The sequence below is a fragment of the Epinephelus lanceolatus genome, chromosome 5, assembly GCF_041903045.1.
Source record: "Epinephelus lanceolatus isolate andai-2023 chromosome 5, ASM4190304v1, whole genome shotgun sequence".
NCBI lineage: Eukaryota > Metazoa > Chordata > Actinopteri > Perciformes > Serranidae > Epinephelus > Epinephelus lanceolatus.
Window position 1 is genome coordinate 48,597,316 of NC_135738.1, and position 21,417 is coordinate 48,618,732.

Here is a 21,417-nt window from a genome sequence, read left to right on the forward strand (position 1 = left end):
TATATATATATATATATATATATATATATATATATATATATATATATATATATATGTGTATGAAAAAAGATTTGATAAATACACAAACACATTCCACAAATAAAAAAGTAATAGACAGTATATATCTCTGAATACATTAAATTAACCCACAAATAAATGAAAAGCATTTGTGAATCTAGGTTTTATTTGTGAATGGACAAGGCATGCGTGGATCTCAATTCTATGCTTGTGGATATGCATTTTACACACACACAAAGTTGTGAGACAAACTTTCTGCCAAGCTTGATGAAAATCCACCTGTATCATTTGGCTGTTTTCGGATAGCACATCATTGCCTGCTGACAACATGGAACAGGAACTAAGAAACAAGATCATATTTCTCCTGTTTTAGCTTCTCTGCACTGGCTCACTGTAAAATCCAGAACTGAATTTAAAATCCTACTGTTAACTTATAAAGCTCTAAATGGTCAAGCTCCATCATATCTTAGTGAGCTCATAGTGCCATATTATCCCACCAGAACACTGCGCTCTGAGAATGCAGGGTTACTCGTGGTCCCTAAAGTCTCCAAAAGTAGATCAGGAGCTAGAGCCTTCAGCTATCAGGCTCCTCTCCTGTGGAATCATCTTCCTGTTACGGTCCGGGAGGCAGACACCGTCTCCACATTTAAGACTAGACTTAAGACTTTCCTCTTTGATAAAACTTATTAGTTAGGCTTATAAGCTTATAAGCTAGTTAGGGCTGTCTCAGGCTTGCCCTGTAAAAGCCCCTAGTTAGGCTGACTTAGGCCTAGTCTGCCGGAGGACCCCCCTATAATACACCGGGCACCTTCTCTCCTTCTCTCTCTCTCTCTCTCTCTCTCGTATTCTATTACTGCATCTTGCTAACTCGGCCATTCTGGATGTCACTAACTCGGCTTCTTCTCCGGAGCCTTTGTGCTCCACTGTCTCTCAGATTAACTCATATCGCAGCGGTGCCTGGACAGCGTGACGTGTGTGGTTGTGCTGCTGCCGTGGTCCTGCCAGATGCCTCCTGCTGCTGCTGCCATCATTAGTCATTAGTCATACTTCTCCTGTTATTATACACATATGACTATTGTCACACATGTATACTGCCAGATATTAATACATACTTTCAACATACTGTACCACAGTAGCCAGAACTATAACTATAATATTATTACTTTCAATAATGTTGTTGTAAGCTACTGTTATTACCTGCATCTCTCTACGACATCTATTGCACGCCTGTCCGTCCTGGAAGAGGGATCCCTCCTCAGTTGCTCTTCCTGAGGTTTCTACCGTTTTTTTTTCCCCGTTAAAGGGTTTTTTTTGGGGAGTTTTTCTTTATCCGCTGCGAGGGTCATAAGGACAGAGGGATGTCGTATGCTGTAAAGCCCTGTGAGGCAAATTGTGATTTGTGATATTGGGCTTTATAAATAAAATTGATTGATTGAAATTGAACATCATTTCTGCATTTCAAAGTAAGAGCATACAGTATTTTTTTTGTTTGTTTGTTTTGTATTGTTTTGTTTTTTTGTGAATAATAAGTAATTTGCATTCATTATTTTATGATGTTAATATTGCACAGTCAGCATTAGCGTGTGTTTATTTGTTCTAAGCATCTTTATATTATGTGGCACATTCTCTCGTACACATTTCTGTTTGAGTATGAAAAGCAGAGGATTCTTGTGTGCAACTTTTTTTGGATTGTAACTCAACAATGACTTGCCACCAAAATGAACAAGAAAGTAGAGAAAATGTGGTTTCATGGACTTGTATCTTCATAGACTTCATGCAGGGGTGGTTAAAGTTGCTTAAAGTTTTTCATTTTGTCACAAAGCTGAGCCGTGTCAGCAAATAAATGTGAGCTAGGCAAGGTTAGTCACTGACAAATATTACCGCCAGCAGTGTTAATTTCACTGATGAAAACTATGATGAAAATTCTTCGTCAGCGACCTTTTTTCCATGATGAAAAGAAGATAGAAGAAATTAGAGGAAATCTATGTTTCATTTGGGTCGACGAGACAAGACATGACGAAAATGTTAGTGGTGGAACCCGAAAGCCAAGAACAGCCATGCTTGTAATTATTTTAAAATGCTGCATGAGCAACAGGTAAGTAAACTACAGTAAATAGTTGTGCCAGGATGTTCCGCTAGCCAGCAAAAACTCTAACACCAGAGCACTGTCAGCTGTTGGTGCAAGTTGTGAGCTGTAATTCAGCAGTAAATGTGTGTTGTGTGACTGTGGATGGTGGAGCTGCTGAATGGATTCGTGGAGTTTGTTACTTAAGGCTGTGGCTGTTAGCAATTATCAATAAATAAAATAAACAAATAAATTAATAATAGTACTTCACAGTAGGTAGCCATCCAGCTTTTTTTTTTTTCTCGTTGTATCCGGCTTAACAGGCACAAACACTTAAGACCAATTCCACAACATGATGAACATCTTCAACCGTGAGGCCAAGGAAAGCTCTCAGCTGTCTGGTGCTTGGAGTGATGCTGTATATGTAACACGTTGGGTCCACCTCAGTGACATGCAGCATAAGGGATGTGTTATCTTGAGACAAGCATATTTTTTTATTTACGGAATTTCTTTGCATATTGTTTTTGCAGATCCATTTTTTTATATGAGTTAACTGTCCACACATCCCAACCCTCAACAAGACAACCATACTGTACAGTCGCTCCTCCTGAACACAGGCAGTGCCGCTCTGTAGCCGCTTTTGCATGGTGTAACATTATAACAGCAATCCACAGCAGGATTAGCATGGCATCCCACCATTACAACAGGTGGGATACAATAAAGGACACTCCTCCTCTCCTTCTCTCCCAGAGTCCTCTGCTCTGTCAGATTGGCATATAGAAAAAGAGTCTCCTGGATTTTGCCAAGTTTCAGTGAATTAAAGGATATTACAGTTCCTGATATCCTGTTGGAAACCAATGCAGCATGGAGGTTGTCCTATTTATTTTCCAATGCCTGTATAATGGCAAGAGGGATGCTAGTTCAGCTGGTTCCCATTTGTCTCTGTCCTCGATGATGACTGATGTTAGGCAGCTACCTAGCTAGACGTCAACAGGAGAGTTTACTGGTGAGTTGATTTCCTCATCCTGATGAGTGGCTCTCAGCCACTTTCCAAACCAACCACAAAAAGTACCACCAAAGTTTGCAAAATGGACATAAGAGCCTAAATTTAGTAAAAATGTAGGATGGAGGGGAGCATAAGAACCCTGGCTATTTGCAGTTTCACTGATAAGCCTGGTGTACACACACACACACACACACACACACACACACACACACACACACACAGGCTTGTGTCTGTCAGAGTGAAGCCATTGTTATGCTAATTAATGAGCAGCATGTAGTTGAGTGAGACAAGGTGCACTTTAAGATGGCTTTACAATTTCTGGAACTAATCCTTCCACTTCCCAAACCGTGGGTCTGATCGTCAATCTAAAGATATCACCAGAGAGATACACTCGTTCCGAATGCAGACATATAAAGCTTCCATGTTTGTGGAGTCAAAAATGCGATCTTAGCCACAAGTTTACAATGTCTAGCTCACAGCTGACACATTTGCTCATGTTATTTTCAGAGGCACTAGCTCATTTCCTGTTGGATTTAGGTCAGTAGTGTCATGAGTGATTTGTAGGTCTCGAGGAGACAAAGAAGACAGTTTTGGTTTGAACTTTCTACATCATTCTTACAGGGCGCAACAGCCATTTTAGTGTGTCTAGGTGGTGCAAAAATTGTCAAGAGGTTTTGTGACATGTCACCTTTAAACGGGCATAAAATCCAAACTGTTCGAGTAATGACAAAGTTGTTCAGAGGAATTGTTTAGCAGGGCTTGGTCTGTCATGTGTGCATGTTTAAAGTCGATATGATAAACGGTGTAGGAGGAAATTTTTTTTAGGAAGAGAATTTTTGAAAAATGACATCTTACTTTGAAAGGGCAAATATCTCACTTCCTGTTGGATTTAGGTCAGTGGTTACAGCACGTGATTTGTAGGTCTTGATGAGATGAACAAGCCAGTTTTGGTTTTGTCTTTCTACGACATTCGTACGGGTCGCAGTGAGCATTTTAATGTGTCAAGGTGGCACGAAAATCATTGAGAGGTTTTGTGAGACATCTCCTGTAAGAGGCCATAAAATCCAAACCATTCCAGTAATGACAAAGTTACACAGAAGATCTGATTAGGACTAGTTGATCTGTCATGTGTGCTAGTTTAAAGCCGATATGATAAACAGTCTAGGACAAGTTGATTTTTGAAGAAAAAGGCAAAATCTTACTTTGAAAGGGCAAATACCTCACTTCCTGTTGGGTTTAGATCAGGGGTATCAGTGCGTGATTTGTAGATCTCAAAGAGGCGAACAAGCCATTTTTGGTTTGATCACTCTACGACATTCCTACAAGCAACAGCAGTGATTTTAGTGTGTCTAGGTGGCACTAGAGAGCCCATTTTGGCACTTTGAGAATTCATTACTTCATTTCCTAAAATTTTCCGCCAGTCCTGACATGCTAGCCAATTTTGGTGACTTTTTGAGCATGTTTGGGGGTCAAACTCCAGTTAGAAACAGAGGAAGAAAGAATAAAGAATAATAATAATTAAAGCTGCAAGCAGTGTTTGGCGGGACCTCGCACTTGCGCCCGTTTCGGGCCCCAGCTTATGTCGTCACTGTGAATTATTTAGAAATATCAAACATGTTGCCACAAACATCAGAAAATCCTTACAGAGCTGAACGTTCTGATGTTTGAATGCTTTCTGTAGCTGTAGGTATGGATAAGTGATGTCACGATATGCAAATTAGATGAGTGAATTTATTCCCATCAGATTCCTCATTCTTTATTTTGAGGAAGAGACAACAAAAACAACACAAAACAAAATAAATTTACTGTGTAAATATGTTCAAAATGTTGTTTTACTGAGATGTATGAAATCCAATATGGCTGCCGCCTAATGACACCACAATATGCAAATTAGATAAGTTAATTTACTCCCATGACAAACTTTGGGTCATGATGAATATTTTTCTCATTTACAGTATGCCTTTATCTCTCACCACTTTCAAGCGACAGCCTTTTGAAATGTTGAAATGAAAATGGAATATTTTCCTCAATAAACTGTGACACCTGAAGGTTTAAAATGGAGATTGTGCCCATGTCATGTCTGCATGCAAGATGTAGACACGCACAGACATCATGTTTCTGTGAGTTTGTGTGTGACAGCGGTTGCCATGGTGATCAAGTAGGTGCACCTGGCAGAAGAGCAGAGAGAGACAGACAGAACACAGAGAGACCTGTTTTAGTGGAGATTTAACTCCTCGAAGAAGTTCTTCCCATTCCCAAACCGCTGGTCCAATCATCAAAATAATGTGATCATGAGAGAGATAAAGTCATACAGAAGATCTGTTTAGCAGCAGTTGAACTGGTATGTGTGCGTCTTTAAAGCCGATACAATAAACGGTGTAGGAAGAGATGTGTTTTTTTTAAGAGCACGTTTGAGGGGAAATCTTACTTTGAAAGGGCAAATAGCTTACTTCCTGTTGGATTTAGGTCATGGGTGTTAGCGTGTTATTTGCAGGTCGAACACTCCAGTTTTGGTTTGATCTTGATACGACATTCCGACGGGCTGCAGTGGCCAGTTTAGTGCACCTATGTGGCGCTAGAGAGCCCATTTTGGCACTGTAAGGGTTAATAATGTGTGTGTTCTGTTTCAAATGAAGTTTCTGCTGCTGTAATCTGTCCTTTAAAGATTGTGAGACACACAGACCAGAGAACCCTGTGGCTGTGCCTATGTGTGCAGCCGTTGTCATGGCGATTAATGACTTGCCCGCACCTGTGGCAGACACAGACACGTCAGGAGAGCAGATCACCAAAGGCTGTTTATAAAGGGATTTAACTCCTCGAACAAATGCTTCGCATACCCAAACCGTTGGTCCAAGCAAGAAAATAAAGGGATTTTGAGAGACAGCCACGTCTCGTGAACGCACGTGTCGCGTTTTATATTTCTCGAGTCAAAAATGTGGTCAGGGGAGCGAGTTTAAAATGTGTTGCACCTAAGCTGTTTCCAGAAATTTCTCCTCTGAGTTTACATGGGAGTGAATGAGGAAAAAATCGGTGCTCCCTTCGCTTTGGAGCCACTCAGCAAAAATGTGTACGTGTGAGAGATTCCATGTCAACATATCTGTGAGCAGGACAAATTTTCCTACGTTTTGTGGTATAAATTGTGTCTGTACAGTGAAAATTGTGGCCATGGCAGCGAGTTAAAGACAAAAGTTTTAGATGATTTTTAGAGCCCTCTCCACTCTAGCTCACAGCATTCCGTGCAATACACACCCATTGTAAACTGAGAATTTCTCCACTTTTGCTCATGGTACTTTGAGAGGCACAGATCAAAAACGGTAAAAGATATGAAAAAGATGAAAACATGAGTGAATAGATGAGACCTGTGGCAACATTTGAGAGTTGGAATGGAGTCTGTAACACAAAGTATGGAGACGCTGTAAATGCTAGAAAAAGCCCTAAGATTGGTCTCTTTCTCCCCCCTGCTGCCATTCATTTCCTATGGGACAGCTTTCGAAGATCGTCAGGACGTTTTTCTGACATCTCAATTATCGAGGCCATAAAATCCAAACTAAGCGAGTAATGAAAAAGTTACGAATAACTTTTGATTAGAACGAGTTGATCTGTCATCTGTGCAAGTTTGAAGCAGATTGGATAAGCGGTGTATGAGAAGAAGATTTTTTAGGAAAGGCAGTTTTAAGGCAAAATCTTACTTTGAAAGGGCAAATATCTCACTTCCTGTTGGATTTAGGTTAGGGGTGTGTGTGATTTTTAGGTCTTCATGAGATGAACACGCCACTTTTGGTTTCATGTTTCTACGACGTTCCTACAGGCCGTGGCGGCCATTTTTGTGTGCCTAGGTGGCGCTAGAGAGCCCATTTTGGCACTTTAGGGGTTAATGTCATGATTTTCTAAAATTTTTCACTGGTTCTGATGTGTGTGCCTATTTTGGTGAGTTTTTGAGCATGTTTAGGGGGTCAAATTCCAGTTCAAAGAGGCGGCGGGAGAAAGAATAATAATAATTAAAGCTGCAAGCAGTGTTTGGCGGGACCTCGCACTCGCGCCCGTTTCGGCCCCCAGCTTATGTTGTCACTGTGAATTATTTAGAAATATCAAACATACTGCCACAAACATCAGAAAATCCTTACAGAGCTGAACGTTTTGATGTTTGAATGCTTTCTGTAGCTGTAGGTATGGAGAAGTGACGTCACAATATGCAAATTAGATGAGCGAATTTATTCCCATCAGATTCCTCTTCCTTTATTTTGAGGATGAGATGACAAAAACAGCACAAAACAAAAGAAATCTACTGTGTAAATATGTTCAAAATGTTGTTTTACTGAGCTTTATGAAATCCAATATGGTCACCGCCTAATGACACCACAATATACACATTAGATGAGTGAATTTACTCCAGTGACAAACTTTGGGTCATGATGAATATTCTTCTCATTTACAGTATGCCTTTATCTCTCACCACTTTCAAGCCACAGCCTTTTGAAATGTTGAAATGAAAATGGAATATTTTCCTCAATAAACTCTGGCACCTAAAGGGTTAAAATGGAGATGCTGCCCCTGTCATGTCTGCATGTAAGATGTAGACACGCACAGACATCATGTTTCTGTGAGTTTGTGTGTGACAGCGGTTGCCATGGTAATTAAGTAAGTGCACCTAGCAGAAGAGCATAGAGAGACAGACAGAACACACAGAAGACCTGTTTTAGTGGAGATTTAACTCCTCGAAGAAGTTCTTCCCATTCCCAAACCGTTGGTCCAATCATCAAAAAAAAGTAATGGTGAGAGAGATAAAGTTATAAAGAAGATCTGTTTAGCAGCAGTTGAGCTGGCACGTGTCCCTGTTTGAAGGCGATACGATAAACAATGTAGGAGGAGATGTGTTTTTTTAAGAGCACGTTTGAGGTGAAATCTTACTTTGAAAGGTCAAGTAGCTCACTTCCTGTTGGAATTAGGTCATGGGTGTCAACGCGTGATTTGTAAGTCAAACACACCAGTTTTGGTTTGATCTTGATACGACATTCCGACGGGCTGCAGTGGCCAGTTTAGTGCACCTATGTGGCGCTAGAGAGCCCATTTTGGCACTTTAGGGGTTAATAATGTGTATTTGTTGTTTGAAATGAAGATTCTGCTGCTGTAATCTGTCCTTTAAAGATTGTGAGACACACAGACCAGAGAGCCCTGTGGCTGTGTCTGTGTGTAGCCATTGTCATGGCGGTTAATGACTTGCCCGCACCTGTGGCAGACACAGACACGTCAGGAGAGCGTATCACCAAAGGCTGTTTATAAAGGGATTTAACTCCTCGAACAAATGCTTCGCATACCCAAACCGTTGGTCCAAGCAAGAAAATAAAGTGATTTCGAGAGACAGCCACGTCTCGTGAACGCACGTGTCGCGTTTTATATTTCTCGAGTCAAAAATGTGGTCAGGGGAGCGAGTTTAAAATGTGTTGCACCTAAGCTGTTTCCAGAAATTTCTCCTCAGAGTTTACATGGGAGTGAATGAGGAAAAAATCGGCGCTCCCTTCGCTTTGGAGCCACTCAGCAAAAATGTGTACGTGTGAGAGATTCCATGTCAACATATCTGTGAGCAGGACAAATTTTCCTACGTTTTGTGGTATAAATTGTGTCTGTACAGTGAAAATTGTGGCCATGGCAGCAAGTTAAAGACAAAAGTTTTAGACGATTTTTAGAGCCCTCTCCACTCTAGCTCACAGCATTCCGTGCAATACACACCCATTGTAAACTGAGAATTTCTCCACTTTTGCTCATGGTACTTTGAGAGGCACAGATGAAAAACGGTAAAAGATATGAAAAAGATGAAAACATGAGTGAATAGATGAGAACTGTGGCAACATTTGAGAGTTGGAATGGAGTCTGTAGCACAAAGTATGGAGATGCTGTAAATGCTAGAAAAAGCCCTAAGATTGGTGTCTTTCTCCCCCCTGCTGCCATTCATTTCCTATGGGACAGCTTTCGAAGATCGTCAGGACGTTTTTCTGACATCTCACTTATGGAGCCCATAAAATCCAAACTAAGCGAGTAATGAAAAAGTTACGAATAACTTTTGATTAGAACGAGTTGATCTGTCATGTGTGCAAGTTTGAAGCCGAATGGATAAGCGGTGTATGAGAAGAAGATTTTTTAGGAAAGGCAGTTTTAAGGCAAAATCTTACTTTGAAAGGGCAAATAGCTCACTTCCTGTTGGATTTAGGTCAGGGCTGTCAGCGCGTGATTTTTAGGTCTTCATGAGTTGAACACGCCACTTTTGGTTTCATGTTTCTACGACGTTCCTACAGGCCGTAGCGGCCATTTTTGTGTGCCTAGGTGGCGCTAGAGAGCCCATTTTGGCTCTCTTGGCTTTCATGATTTTCTAAAATTTTTTACCGGTTCTGATGTGCGTGCCAATTTTGGTGAGTTTTTGAGCATGTTTAGGGGGTCAAATTCCAGCTCAAAGAGGCGGCGGAAGAAAGAAAGAAAGAAAGAAAGAAAGAAATAATAATAATAAACACACCAAAAACAATAGTGTCCTCGCCTTGGGCCTGGGTCTGTAGGAATAAACGCAGCAAAAACTATAGGGAGGGTCCTCGCCTTTGGTGAGGACTGCTCCTTGAGTAGTCCACTGCTGTTGGGCCCGGTCACTAATAAACGCACGCAGCAAAAACAAGAGGGTCCTCCTTGAGCAGTCCTCTGCCTCAAGGCTCGGTCCCTTATAAAGAATAAACGGCGAGGACTGCTCTGTGAGCAGTCCTCTGCCTTAGGGCTCGGTCCCTAATAAACAGAGCAAAAACAATAGGTTACACGCCTTCGGTGAGGACTGCTCTGTGAGCAGTCCTCTGCCTTAGGGCTCGGTCCCTAATAATAAACGGAGCAAAAACAATAGGGTCCTCGCCTTCGGCGAGGACTGCCTTCGGGCTCGGTCCCTAATTAAAGCTGCAAGCAGCGTTGTTCGGGACCTCGGGCTCTCACTGTCGGCCTCCAGCTCACGTAGACAGTGTGAATTAGGCTATTCATGAGAGTCGAAATGTCGATAAAACAAGCAATGTCAATAGTGTTGATATGGATGTCTGGGGGCTGTGGCTGTATAGCTACTAAAAAAATATTGTGTGTGTGTGTGTGCGTGCGCATGTGTGCATGTGTGTAATTGTGTAGCTAAAAATTGCAAATTATGAGCTGCAGGTTGCTGCAAGGTTACATTACTTTATTCTCTCTCTCTCTCTCTCTCACTCTCTCATACATACACCCACAATGAATATTTGGTATGTATAATCTGAGTAGTAGTTGGTTAAAAGATTTAAGCAAAAAAAAAAAAAAAAAAGTAGGAAATAATATTCATATTTAATATTTTTATGGTTGTTTTTCAACAAGGACAAAAACTGTCCCAAAGGGGAAAGGTCTCAGTGTTTATCAAAAAATAGAAACCGCCCAAAAAAATAATAATGTATCAAAATGGGTGTTGTTATTAATTATTCCCTTATCACAGATTGTGATAAATAGAAAAAAAATTCCATCCAACTTTTATTATATAGAAAATAAATCATAATTCATGTTTTTTTCATAAATGTAACAGTTACTTCATGTAAATAAAATGGCATATAAAGGGTTAAAAATCCTCAAAAGGAATGGATATTTGATATGTATAATCTGAGTCGGAGTTGGTTAAAAGATTTAAGCAAAAAAAAAAAGAAAAAAATATTAATATTTAATGTTTCTATGGTTGTTTTTCAACAAGGATGAAAAACATCCCGAAGGGGACAGGTGTGATTTTTTTTATAAGGGGGCCCGCAGGCTTAAAAAAGTAAAGGGTTCTTATGAAGGTGGTGTGAGCTTATATTTTGAAAGTGGTAGACATAACCAATGTGACCTGGTGAAACTTTGACATGTGTGACAATCAAACAACACATCCATATTCATTTGAAATCATGTGACCTAGTGGAAGCATGATTGATGTGTACTGGCTGCTGTGAGGATATAAGTAACAGCAGGCAGACACAAATATATACTAGTTAATGTCAGTGGAGAAACTGAGCAGGACTACATGTATTTGATCGTGTGGTGCTGCAGCACAGTTGTAGCTACAGATTTGATTCAAATTCGTAATGAGGCAAAAGAGTTTCACCAGGAAATCTTGTATTTACAAGTTTTTGGTATCAAGCATTAATTTCAAAAGTTTTAGGAATGAGCCATGTGAGCTGGTCAGTTTGGTAAATATCATACTGTCAGGTGTGTGTGACCACACACACACACACACACACACACACACACACAGGCCTGTGTCTGTCAGAGTGAAGCCATTGTTATGCTAATTAATGACAGCTTGAAATTGACTGAGAGACAGAGTGTGAGCCCAAGACTTCAAAATGGGTTTAAAATTTCTTGAACTAGTCCTTCCTCTTCCCAAACCGTGGGTCCAATCGTCAATGTAAAGGTATCACCAGAGTGACAAACTCGTTCCGAACGCAGACATATATAGCTTTTATGTGTATGGAGTCAAAAATGTGACCTTAGTCGCAAGTTTAAGATGTGTTGGCCCTCATCTTTTCTTCCGAAGATCGTCATGAGGCTTTGTGTTCTGCACCCATATAAATGTTTTGAGGGAAGGACTAATATGAATCATCTGAAGTTTGATGGAGATTGGACCATTTACTCCAAAGTTATAGCAAGTTCCTGTTTCATGGCGAGACATCAAAATTAAACCCTCTGCAGCACAAATAGACACTAATGATATGTCATGTTTGTGAACATCAAATATAGACCACAGCATTGAAATTTCAGGTTAATCCAAAGATAAGTGTCTGACAGGAAGTACTTCCTTTCGACACTAGGTGCCGCTATGATTATCAGGAAATATGGTAATGAAAATGTGTTCAGGGCGGGATTAATATGAATCATGTGAAGTTTGGTGGAGATTGGACCATTTATGCCAAAGCTACAGCAATTTCGTTTTTCATGGCGAGACCTCAAGATTCAACGCTCGGCAGCGGGCGCACCATTCAACATTGGGCAAATCCTATGATAACTTTTGGTCACAACGTAGTCACGCTTACATACACCAAGTTTGGAGCCAATCTGATTAAATCTGTAGGACAAGTTTGTTAATTTACAAGCCCTGGAAATGGGCAAAAATGCACAAAAGTGGCAAAAGTCAATTCAAAATGGTGGACTTCCTGTTGGGTTTGGAGCATGGCTCCAAGAGGCTTTTTTGTACGTAATAGTGTTACAGGTAACTACCAAGTTTCATACATGCAGGTCAAAGCAGCTTTGGGGGCTGCTTAATTGAAATATTCTAGGGGGCGCTGTTGAGCCATCTTGGTGCATCAAAGCACAAAAATCACATCAGACAACAGGACTTGCGACCTGTGATGTCTATGCCACGTTTGGTGAGTTTTCAAGCATCCCTTGTCCCTTCAAAACAACATCATGTTTGATTGCGAACAAGGCGGCGCCACGGTGACAGCGTCTGATGAAAACTGAAAAGCTTCATTTTTAAGTATCATCAAGGTCTAAGGACTTAGACCAGCAAGTTTGAGGTGGGTCTGATTAACCTGCTAGAAGAGGGACATCAAAGAATGTATCAAGTAACTTTCTGTTGCCAGTAGGTGGTGCTATGGCCATGATTCAAAATTCCTCTGTAGATGTGTTCAGGGCTGGACTGTCATCATATGTGTGAAGTTTTGGCAAGATATTCCCACGTGGAGTCAAGTTACAGCAACGTTTATCATCACGCCGAAACATCAAAGTTCGCCACCAGGCCGTGGCCACGCCCTTTAACGAAAACTCACAGTTTCCACAATAAAGCGTCATCAACGTCTTATGACTTTTTTTCACCAAGTTTGAGATGGATCTGGACAATTCTGTAGGAGATGTACATTAAAGTCTAAAACATGACATTTCCTGTTGCCAGTAGGGGGCACTATGTTTATCTCTAATTATTGACATGTAGATGTGTTCAGGGCGGGACTGGCATCAATCCTGTGAAGTTTGGGCAAGATTGGACCATGTATGCTGGAGTTATAAACTACTTCCTGTTTAGTGGCGAGACCCCTAACTTTGACGCCATCCCACGGTCACACGCATTGACGAAAACTCAAGCTTTTGATAACTTTTCATCTTCAAGGTCTTGGGATGGGACAGACCAAGGTTTTAAGTCGATCGGATGAAATCTCTAGGACTAGTTTGTTCATTTATGACCCCTGGAAATGGCCAAAAATGCATCAAAATTGCACAGTAAATTCAAAATGGCCGACTTCCTGTTGGATTTAGAGCATGCCTCCAAGAGGCTTTTTTGTACGTCTCTGAGCTTTACATAAGCCTGCCAAGTTTCATACATGTAGGTTAAACTAGCTTCAGGGGCTGTTTCCTCAAACTATTGTAAGGGGCGCTACTGAGCCATTTTTTGGGACCCGCGCACGAGACCCTTAAAATATCAAATTTTTCACCAGTTCTGAGATGTGTGCAAAGTTTCATGAGTTTTCGGGTATGTTAAGCCTCCCAAAAAGGCAATTCATTTGGAGGACGAACAAGAATAATAATAATAATTAAAGCTGCAAGCAGCGATGAACGGGCCCTCGCACCTTCACGCAACTCGGGGGGGCTGGCAGGACGTCTTCTGACGTGTCAGTTCATTTCTGTCAAAGTTAGACATCGCATGCAGGAGTGACTTTGCATATCTTTGATACAGTGCTGGAATTACATATTTCACATTTTGTATCACTTTCTCTTTCCACTAGAGAGAGTTGGAGAGCGCAGTAATTATACATCATGTTTTTGTACATCAAATATACACCACAGCATTTAACTTTCAGATAAATCAAAAGATAAGTGTTTGAGACCTTCTTCCTGTCACCAATAGCTAACACTATGAGTATCAGGAAATATAGTCATATAAATGTTTTCAGGGCAGAACTTATATGAATCATCTGAAGTTTGATGGAGATCAGAACATTTACGGCAACAATATAGCAATTTCCTGTTTCATGGCGAGACCTCAAAATTAAACCCTCTGCAGCACGTATTGACACTAATGATATGTCATGTTTGTGTACATCAAATACACACCACAGCACTGAAATTTCAGGTTAATCCAAAGATAAGTGTCTGGTAAGAAGTACTTCCTTTCACCACTAGGTGGCGCTATGACTATCACGGAATATTGTCATATAAATGTGTTCAGGGTGGGACAAATATGAATCATGTCAAGTTTGGTGGACAACGGACCACTTACTCCAAATTTATAGCAATTTCTTGTTTCATGGCGAGACATCAAAATTAAACCCTCTGCAGCACACGTAGACACTAATGATATGTCATGTTTGTGAACATCAAATATAGACCACAGCATTGAAATTTCAGGTTAATCCAAAGATAAGTGTCTGATAAGAAGTACTTCCTTTCGACACTAGGTGCCGCTATGATTATCAGGAAATATGGTAATGAAAATGTGTTCAGGGCGGGACTAATATGAATCATGTGAAGTTTGGTGGAGATTGGACCATTTATGCCAGAGCTACAGCAATTTCGTTTTTCATGGTGAGACCTCAAGATTCAACGCTCGGCAGCGGGCGCGCCATTCAACATTGGGCAAATCCTGTGTTAACTTTTGGTCACAACGTAGTCACGCTTACATACACCAAGTTTGGAGCCAATCTGATTAAATCTGTAGGACAAGTTTGTTAATTTACAAGCCCTGGAAATGGGCAAAAACGCACAAAAGTGGCACAAGTAAATTCAAAATGGCAGACTTCCTGTTCGGTTTGAAGCATGGCTCCAAGAGACTTTTTTGTACGTAATAGAGTGTTACAGGTGCATACCAAGTTTCATACATGCAGGTCAAAGCAGCTTTGGGGGCTGCTTAATTGAAATATTCTAGGGGGCGCTGTTGAGCCATCTTGGTGCATCAAAGCACAAAAATCACATCAGACAACAGGACTTGTGACCTGTGATGTGTATGCCACGTTTGGTGAGTTTTCAAGCATCCCTTGTCCCTTCAAAACAACATCGTGTTTGATTGCGAACAAGGCGGCGCCACGGTGACAGCGTTTGATGAAAACTAAAAAGCTTCATTTTTAAGCATCATCAAGGTCTAAGGACCAGCAAGTTTGAGGTGGGTCTGATTAACCTGCTAGAATCGGGACATCAAAGAATGTATAAAGTAGCTTTCTGTTGCCAGAAGGTGGCGCTATGGCAGTGATTCAAAATTTCTCTGTAGATGTGTTCAGGGCTGGACTGTCATCATATGTGTGAAGTTTTGGCAAGATATTCACACGTGGAGTCAAGTTACAGCAACGTTTATCATCACGGCGAAACATCAAAGTTCGCCACCAGGCCGTAGCCACGCCCTTCGACGAAAACTCACAGTTTCCACAAGAAAGCATCATCAACGTCTTATGACTTTTTTCACCAAGTTTGAAGTGGATCTGGTCAAGTCTGTAGGAGATGTACATTATAGTCTAAAACATGACATTTCCCATTGCCAGTAGGGGGCGCTATGTTTATCTCTAATTATTGACATGTAGATGTGTTCAGGGCGGGACTGTCATCAATCCTGTGAAGTTTGGCCAAAATTGGACCATGTATGCTGGAGTTATAAACTACTTCCTGCCAAAAATGCACCAAAATTGCACAGTAAATTCAAAATGGCTGACTTCCTGTTTGGTTTAGAGCATGCCTCCAAGAGGCTTTTTTGTATGTCTTTGGGCGTTACATAAGCCTGCCGAGTTTCATACATGTAGGTTAAACTAGCTTCAGGGGCTGTTTCCTCAAACTTTTGTAGGGGGTGCTACTGAGCCATTTTTTGAAACCCGCACACGAGACCCTTAAAATATCAAATTTTTCACCAGTTCTGAGATGTGTGCAAAGTTTCATGAGTTTTCGGGTATGTTAAGCCTCCCAAAAAGGCAATTCATTTGGAGGAATAATAATAATAATAAATTGCATTTCAATAGGGTCCTCGCACCGCTAGGTGCTCAGGCCCTAATTAAAGCTGCAAGCAGCGATGAACGGGCCCTCGCAGTCCACACACATTGAGGCATGCTGCCCTGTGGGGGGCGTGCACCTAGATGTCTTGTCAGCTGTAATAAATAAAAAATAAACGTTATCTCTTACTTACATTTCCAGTATACAGGTAAGCACCCAACCCACGTATGTATTTTTCCAAAAAGTAGAAGCTGAATACATGCCCAATAGTTCAAGGTCTTCTGACTCTTTAAAGGTAGGGTCTGGAGGATTTTCCAGTTGCTGCTTGTAAACACACATTCAAATTTGGCCCCTCCTATCAGGCTCAACTCTCCCGGGTGTACGGAGCCAGGATGTATGGAAAAAGGCTTCACAGAAGAGGTTCAGGCAAAGCTCGCGCTGGTGCACACTTGGACACGCTCGGGCACGGCACCTGCGCTTTTCTCATTGGCTGGGGAGCTCTGCAAACAGAATCACCACCACACGAGTAGAAGCCCATAGATGATGATTAAGCAGGATGTCATTTGTATATGTCTATATTTTGTTTTGTTTGAAAATCCTCCAGATCCTGTCTTTAAAAGTTGACATGGTGTCTCTAGCTCAAAGTATGAGGGACAAGAAGAGGTTGAAAGTCGATGAGTTTTGAAGAGGATTTGAAGATTTTCCAATTTACTGCCATTCACACTAATTAGACTGCCATCAGAACGCCACCTACTGGCCGATTTGCACCGAATTTTTGTACAAACCCTCATCGGGCCATGAAACACAATCAGCAAAAGTGTTGTGGTAATTGGACTGTATATGGTCAAGATATGAAATATTGTCTGTTTTGAACACAATGTGCAGGAATTTGTTGTTTTATATTTTGGGCGTTTTTTGGACGATCAAAATTCTTTTAATAACTTTTTGTCTGAAGGGTTGACAGATGCTACATGCAAAGTTTGGTGCAAATTGGTCAAATCGCCTAGGAGGAGTTCGAAAAAGTATGTTTTTCATTTGTCGCGATTTAGCGAATGGAAAGTTACCGTGAAAGTGGGCGTGGCTTACACCACACAATTCAGCGGAATTCAGAGAACACGTAAATAGAAGGTTTAACAATCTGCGACATATTATGCGGGAGTTATTAGCCAAAAACGCTTTTGCATTGAAAATAGCGCCACCTGCTGGTCATTTTTGGTGTGTGAGTTACAGGGGCCAGTCTATACCACCCCTATCAATTTCATTTCCATGAGTGTTATGGTGTTGGCACAGTGCCAAATATTAAATTAGACGGCCACCAGAGCGCCACCGAGTGGCAGATCGGTAAGTCAGATATCCTCAGGAGGGCATTGACAATAATTATACCAAGTTTCGTGTTAATCTGCCCAACCGATGTTGAGATATAAAATACTTCAATTTAAAGAGCGCCACCTGGTGGTCATCGCCTGACATTTTGCACAGAGCCTCAGGGGTTCATGGAGAAGTAGTAAACTGAGTTTCATGTCATTCGGATACACCAATGTGGAGATATGCAGCACTTCCTGTTTAGAACGAAATCTGCAGGAAGTTGTTATTTAATAACTTGAATATTGTTTGGAATATCAAAATTCTTTTAATAATTTTTTTGTCAGGAGGGTCCACAGATGCTGTGTGCAAAGTTTCATGCCAATCAGTGAAATTGCCTGGGAGGTGTTCCAAAAAGTAGGTTTGCGACATTTGACCTATATCACAAGATTCAGCACAATTCACTGAACGCGTGGATATGAGGTTTTTGAATGTGCCACAAAGTATATGGGAGTTATGACCCAAAACGCACTGTCCTTGATTATAGCGCCACCTAGTGGTGGAAAATCAGGACGACAACAGATTATAAAATTTTTCGCCAGACCTAACGCGTGTGCCATATTTGGTGAGTTTTTGAATTTGGGAAAGGGGCCAAATTGGGGATTATATGTTCATAATAACAATAATAATATTATTATTATTATTAATAATAATAATAATAATAATAATAATAACTAGAACTGCAAACACTTATGAATGGGGGCCAAGCCCCCCCATGCGACTCGGTCCCCGCGTCCCGCAGAGCCCATGGAAGTTGTCCCCGAAGGACGACGGGCTCTGGGCGAGCGCATGTTTATGAATGTGTCATTTAAAATGTGGAAGTTACAGGCAAAACTGCCTTTGCATCAGTTATAGCGCCACCTATAGACCGATTTGCGATGAATTTGGCACAAAGCCTCTGGATGACCTCGGGAACGAGTGACTTAATTTTGATGTCGAAAGCATCTACTTTGAGCGAAATATGAAACTGTGTGTTTTTTAGCTAGCAAAAAAGATTGTTTGGTTGTAACAAGTGCATTTTTTGGAGTGCCAAAATTCTTTTGATAACTTTTCATCAGACACAACTGGAGATTCTATGTGCAAAGTTTCAGGCAGGTGGCACATAAAATGTAGGAGGAGTTTGAAAAAGTAGGTTTTGGACATGTGGCGAATTAGCAAAGAGAAAGTGCAGCAGAAGTGGGTGGGGCCTGTGTCAGAAAACCCAGCTCTATCCAGGGAACACATGGATATAATGTTTGTGAAAGTGTCATTTAAAATGTATAAGTTGCAGGCAAAAACGCGTTTGCATCCGTTATAGTGCCACCTAGTGGAGTACATGTGCAATTTTTGGTACGGAAGATCTGTGTCCTATTCTATATGTACCCTTAAAATTTCAAAGCCCTCAGCATAATAGTTTGGCTGAAATTAATGTTTGTTGTTTATCTTGTAATAAGCCACGCCCACATTCACCAGTCATGACCACCTTCAAGGTATGACCTCAGAATTGGCCCTACATCATACCAACTGAATTTCGTAGAAATCGGTACAGCTGTTCAAGAGATATAAACTTACCATATTTGTAGCGCCCCCTAGTTGCCAAAATTCGCCAAATTCGGCTCATACCCTCACAGTCTTATGCCAACCAATGATCTCAAATTTGGTGTTAATAGCATTTAGTTTGACCGAGATATCCAACAGTTTGCATTTTTATAGCTAGCTATAGAAGTTTGTTTGTTAATAATTTGCGCATTTTTTGACCGAATAAAATTCTTTTCATAACTTTAGATCAGGTCCAGTAGAAGAGTGTATATATCAAGTTTCACGCAGATTGGACAAAATCCCAAGGAGAAGTTCGAAAAGGTAGGTTTTCCAGTTTTCGCGATTTTGCGAAAAAACTTTCTAGGCACAAGTGGGCGTGACCTATGGCAAAGTGATTCAGCTCTATTCAGGGAAGCTGGGGATACAAGATTTTGAATGTGTGACATACGGTGTGGGAGCTATAGGCAAAAACGCATTGGCCTAGGTTATAGCGCCCCCTGCAGGCAGATATACATAGTTTTTTGCGACTGGGGTACGTGCAGGGGTCTGGACCACCCCTCCAAATTGCACCACCCTCCCTTGCATGGTTTAGCCTGCAGCATCACTTTTACCTACGGAAGAAGAAAAATTAAAATCTTTACAAAAACAATAGAGTTCCTAGCACCGCTGGTCCTAGGAAACGCGTCTGCTTGCATACGCGTTCCCTCGGCCCCTCGGGCTTGGCCCCCTAATAATAACAATAATAATAATAATAAACAGCGCGATTACAATAGGGTCCTGACGGACGACTTCGTCGTCGCTCGGGCCCTAATAATTAAAGCTGCAAGCAGCTGTGATCGGGCCCTCGCTCCCCCATGTAACCACAGGGGCCTGAGGCATGTGGGAGCTGTGGCGCGAAGCCAGAAGGGAGAAAAAACCTGGCAGGAGCGAAAAAACACAATGTTTTCTACGAGCGTATCCAGGTGTGGCCAGGTGCGTGCAGGGGTGGACCCTCATCACACGTGAAATTTCGAGCAAATCAGACAATGCATGAAGTATTTATACCAGGTTGATGTTCCGTGGCGAAGGATGAAAAGTCGCTGCCGCGGCAGCCTGCCACATCACAGGACACGTGTGTCACTGTGGAGATTCATCAACTTTATTGTCATGTGGCCACAATATGTAGTTGATCAGGTCAGGAGCTTGAGGTTGGTGTTTGTCAGTGTAAAAGATGGCATTTCCTGTTTCCACAAGAGGGCGCCATGAGCAAGATTGCCTACAAGTATATGGAGGCATTAAGGGCGGGGCTCTTATCATGTACAGAACTTTTGAAGCAGTTTGGAAGAATTATGTGGGAGAGAGAGCTGCTTGAATATGCACGTCGATGGATCAAAAATGGCAGCACCATAGTGGCCACACCCTTTGACATAGAGAAGAGCTTTTAATAACTTTTGATCAGCATGGTCTCTGGATGATCTGGAAAAAATTTGAAGTCGATTGGATGAAATCCCTAGGACTAGTTCGTTAAAATACAACATGTGGAAATCACGCCAAAATGTCAACATCAAAATGGCCGACTTCCTGTTTGGAGTAGACCATTGGTGCCAGAGACTTTTATGTGCGTCTGGACAACATACACATGTGTACCAATTTTCATGTTCCAACACCAAAAAAAAAAACCCTATGGGGAGGGTTTTTTGAACATTTCAAAGGGGCACTATAGAGGGATTTTGTCCCCCCCATGGGCGACGCCCCTATCAGATGCAAGAGCTCGCCATTCTTGACCTGTGTATCAATTTTCATGAGGAGATGAGGTCGCTGAAGCCATCAAAAAGCCAAACGTATTTGGTGGCGAGGGAGGTGCCATAGCGGCCACGCCCCTTGACATAGAGAAAAGCTTTTAATAACTTTTTATCAGCATGGTCTCTGGATGATTTGTAAAAAATTTGAAGTCGACTGGATGAAATCCCTAGGACTAGTTTGTTAAAATACAACATGTGGAAATCACGCCAAAATGACAAGTCAAAATCAAAATGTCCGACTTCCTGTTTGGAGTAGACCATTGGTGCCAGAGACTTTTATGTGTGTCTGGACAACATACACATGTGTACCAATTTTCATGTTCCAACTCTAAAAAAAAACCCTATTAGGAGGGGTTTTTGAAAAATTCAAGGGGACGCTATAGAGGCATTTTGTCCCCCCCATGGGTGACGCCCCTATCAGATGCAAGAGCTCGCCTTTCTTGACCTGTGTATTAATTTTCATGAGTAGATGAGGTCGTTGAAGCCATCAAAATGCAAAACGTATTTAGTGGCGAGGGATCAATAGTCGCCACGCTGCCACATGGACACCATTAGATGTAGCTTCACAGCGTTCATAAGGTAGCTTCAACAACTTGTTCTGCATGCATTAGAAGTGGAATGAAGTTGATGCGGTCAAGTTTGTGGCATTAGTACATGTTAAAGTAAAAACTGGTCACTTCCTGTTACCACCAGGGGGCGCTATGAGTAAGGTGGGATATTAACATATCGGCGCGTTCGGGGCGGAGCCATCATCATGTCCA

At 41.5% G+C, this 21,417-nt stretch overlaps 1 protein-coding gene across 2 annotated transcripts in view; it reads right to left on the minus strand.

Moving 5' to 3' along the window:
* LOC117251295 (NT-3 growth factor receptor-like) overlaps positions 1 to 21,417 on the minus strand; it is a 666,479-nt gene that overhangs the window by 135,732 nt on the left and 509,330 nt on the right. The gene's annotated exons all lie outside the window — the stretch shown is intronic.